Raw genomic sequence first — 4,529 nt, 5'->3', positions numbered from 1 at the left:
CTCTGTTAGGAATGTGGCATTATTCCAGAGGTAATGGAGTCCATCTTGGAGAAACTGAATCTTAAGATTTTCCCGAGACTCAGTAACTCTGGCCTCAGCTGTCTTTTCCAGAAGCAGCATCTGTGCTGTGCTGTGCTGGGTAGGGAGGATTGTAGGACAGATGGAGCTGGGACCGGGGTTGGGTGGTTGGCATCCTGAGTTGATGCAGGTGGTATCTGGAGTGTCTGCAATGAAGTATGTGCTGATTCTGTGCTGCCTTTTTTCCCCTGGGTGAAGAGAAGAAGAAGGGCCCTAAGGAAATAGAAGTGGCAGTGGGAGCCCAGCCTAAAGGAACTGCTGGGAGATACTGTTTGAGGCTTCTGCCCTATCACGTACACTCCTGCATCCCCCTCATCTGGTCCCTGTGTTTATTCCTAAGCAGTTCCTGGTGCCTACTTCTCAATTCCTGTGGGACCTAGTCTGCATAGCTGAGAGGGGTGTGTGTATATGTCATCACATGAGTGTGTATGTACTTGTGTATGCTGAGATGCTTGAATTAGTGAAACAGACCTCCTTCATGATAAGCCCACACCCAGAGGAAGGAAGTGGAGGTACTAGGAAATTAAATAACAGGTACAAAATTCAGATGTATGAGACATATCACAAGAGTGTCACTTCAATTTTGAGCCTCCATTTTTTTTTCTGAGTGCCAGAAATAATCTTTGGCCAATTGGGATTTCTTCTCATCAGGGTCATAGCTGAGTTCTGAGGGTCTTACAGAATGCCATGATACTGATGTTGAAGGAGCATTCTCTCTGGCCTCCAGAGTCCATAATTCACCCATTCCCTGAGATTTCCATCATCCCATTTGGTTCCCAGTTAGCATTCCAGGGAGGCCATCTGGATGAGGGAGATATCTTGTTCCCATCTATGTAATCCTTCTGGTTTGAAGTTCTGTGCCACATACAAAAAGACCCGCAAGATTGTCTAAGGCCTTGGCTATGTGGACACCACAAAGTCATTTCTACTGTGGGGTCCTGTTCTGAGTTTTACTTGAAAAACAAGGCATGAATTGCTACATCTTTTAAATCCTACAGACCTACCAGGGGGCTTGGCTCAGGGCTCCTCCCTTTTGGTATTTTTTTATGGTATTACTTCATTCTGTTTTTCTCTCTCTTCCTTTCTCCATTTGTTAATCTGAAGGGAACAGGGGAAGCCTTATTGTTACTTGTCATGTTTTCCCCCAAATCTTTTATCTGTGCCTTAAGTCTTTCCTGTTCCCTTTAGGGACTATGCTTTTATTCTCAAATGCCAGGAAAATTTCCCTTTATTTTCTCTTCCTGCACTCACATCTCTTCCTTGGGACACCAAGTTGAGAATGATGTGGCCAAATGAGTTGTAAGAGTGAGGATGTGTGACTTTGGTGTCTGTTTCTGTATCAGAAATTTTGTTCTTTCAACACTCACATGGATAGAGCCATGTTACTAGGATGCTTGAGCCCAAATAATGGATTCAGGGCAGACTTAGTGGAGTCCAGAAGACACTGAAACAGGCAATAAGAGCTAGGACACACCTCAGTCTGCTAGGATGGGTTGGAAGGGACTTCTGGAAATGAGGAACTTGAATGAGGATTAAATGATTTTCTATAGTGCCAAGGTGTCGGGAGAAATGTTCTCTGAGGTCACCAGGTCCATGTTATATATGAGGTTTCTATCATTCCATCTGGTTCCCTTTCCGTAAAAGGCTTAGAGCACAGCATAGTCCCTAGACTAGAGTTTTAGTCAGGTTTTTTGCTGCTGTGACTAAAGCACCTGACCAGAACAACTGTAGAGGAATGGTTTATTTGAGGGCTCACAGTTTCAGAGGGTTCAATCCACAGATAGCAGGCTCTATTCTTCAGGGCTCAAGGTGAGGCAGAACATCATGGCAGAGGGAAGTGGTAGAGGAAAGTGTTTCACATCATGATCAGAAAGCAGAGAGAGACTCCACTGCCAGATACAAATATATACTCCAAAGCCACACCCCAATTCCCACCTCCTCCAGCCACAACCCACCACTTCAGTTACCACTCAGTTAATCTCTGGCAGGGAATTAATTCAATGATTGGGTTAAGACTCTTCCAACCCAATCATTTCTCCTCTGAACCTTCTTGCATTGTCTCATATGTGAGCTTTGGGGGGATACTTCACATCCAAACCATAGCAACTAGTGTGTGATGTGTCCAATATATGCTAGTCAAAGGCCATGGAGTGTTTGGATGGGGGAACAGTGAGAGTGACACAAACAGGAAGGACAGATAATTCACTTAGGAAACTATGAAAAGTGCAACATGTCTAGGCTGTGTGCGTGTGTCTGCATGTGTGTATGGGTGCATGTGTAGTAGGGTGCTAGAGAAAAGGGGCCAAAAATGTGGTTGGACAGGTAAGTGGGTTCTGGTCTTGGCTCAAAATGAAATGAGGAGCCATTGGAGGAACTTAAGCAGAAGTGTTACATGACCAGATTAGTATTGATGGCTGGTGTAGGGGACAGGTTTTGGGGAGAGTTTGGAAGAAAGAGGGTGACAGTGCAGTTATACAACTGTTGCACTATTTGAGAAAAATAGTAAAAACTTCTTTCTGTGGCATCAGTGGAAAGGAGGGGACCACTTCAAGAGCTCTTAGGAGGTAGATGGTATAGGACTTAATAACTGAATGTGTAGGTGGTGAGGTATGAGAGAAAGTCTAGGATAACCACCATGTTTCTTACTCTCCACTGAGATGGTCTTACCATTTGAGGTTGAAGATGATTTCAATTTCAGACATTTTGAGTTTGAGGTGCCTTTAGATTCATTGGTGGAGGGGGCCAACAATAAGACAGAGCTGGGTGTAGCCTTCAAACCAGGCCTAGAGCTCTGTCTGTCTCCTGGATCATCTTGCTGGGGACAACCCAAGAATGAGACAAACCCTGCATTCCTTAAGGACAGGGCTGTGGTCAGCAGTACTGCTGCTCACTTCACGTATCTGTACACAGCCACACTCTTGATTCCTGACCACTGGCAATTGCCTGTAGCATATTCAGTACCACAGATCTCAGTCCCCAATGGTGAGAAACTGAGTGACCATTTAGTTCAGAAAAATGCTCTTGAGAAAGCCCTGAGGGAGCTACAGAAATAGGTAAGATCTGTTGGCTTGCAGCCCTGAAGGAGCTCAAATGGTGGTGATATTCCACAAGAGAGAATCAGGATGAGGTACCAAGAGAAAGGTGCCATAGGATGTGAAGAGGACAATCTCAAAGTGCATCAGAGAAGAATGCATGAAAGAGATGGTGTCTGGCTGGTTTTGAAAACCCATCCACACTGTGACTGAGAACAGCATGAGCAAAGACCTGGAGGTGGGGGAAGTACAGAGGATGTAGTGAGGGGCCAGCCTGTGTGAAGGGGGCAGTGAAAAGTCAGGCCAACAAAAAGCAGATGGGGCCAGTTTCTGGGGGACATTGAAGATTCAGCAGAAGAATTTGGACTTAATGCTGTGGTGATGGGGAGCCATGAAAGGTCCTTGATCACAAGAGATTTGACCTCAATGGCAAAACTACTATGAGGAAGGTAAGGAATTTCTTTTATATGGACAGAGTCATGGGAGAAGCTGGAGAAACTTATGAAAGCTGGTACCTCTGCGTTTTGTGTTGGGATGAAGCTGCTCCAGGTCTGTGGGTTGGCAGTCAGGAAGGAAGCTGAGTGTCAAAATGTGGGAGGAAGGGCAATGGAGAGCCCAGGACAATCTGTGTCTGGGTCTCAGTGCCTTCAAGTTCAATGACACTGTGACCTGCAGGAGAAGCTGGCACCTTTTGTCATGGAGCTTCACCTGGCCAGACTAAGGAAAGCTGAAAGAGGATACATGGCCACAGTTAGGAGAGTCAGTGAATTGGCAACTCAATGCCACCAGGGCCTGGAGCTGTTCCCCTTTGCCTTCCACCCTATGTGCATTTCTCTTATGGGCAAACTTATCAGACCCATAAGGGAAGGAACTCCTGGGAAGCACAGTTCCATTCTAGTTTGGATGATCTGGTACAGAGCTACCACAAGTGAGCTAAGCTGGGCTTTCTTGGGATGATTGACCAGGCAGCAGCCTGTGAAGGAAATACCATGAGGGCAAAGGAAGCCAAATCTCTCCTAGTACCTGTGTGGACTCTGCAGAGTGGCATGTGGTCACTGGGTATTCACAAACCTGTCAGTCCCCTTGTCCTTTCACACACATTCTAGATGTGCTTCTCCTGCCCCTGGATGTTAGAAGTGGTCATGAGCCTGTCATTGACCAAAGGAATGTGAGTGGAAAATAGCATGTTTTACTTCTGAATAGAAGCTGTAATGTTCAGGCTGTGTTACCTTCTCTTATTGTCATGGTACCCAGCCATGTTCCAGATAGTAACTCCTTTGTCATCATGGGGTCCCAAGAAGAGAAGACAAGGATGTGCAGCAGAACCCCAGACAAACACTTAAGGACCTGAGGCATGAACCAGAAATCTATCTATTGGTTTGAAATCACTGAAATAGGAGGCCATCACCACAAGATAGG

The sequence above is a fragment of the Sciurus carolinensis genome, chromosome 14 (genome assembly GCF_902686445.1).
Source record: "Sciurus carolinensis chromosome 14, mSciCar1.2, whole genome shotgun sequence".
In the NCBI taxonomy this organism is placed as follows: domain Eukaryota; kingdom Metazoa; phylum Chordata; class Mammalia; order Rodentia; family Sciuridae; genus Sciurus; species Sciurus carolinensis.
The sequence above is the reverse complement of the archived record's forward strand: the minus strand, read 5'-3'. Positions refer to the sequence as shown.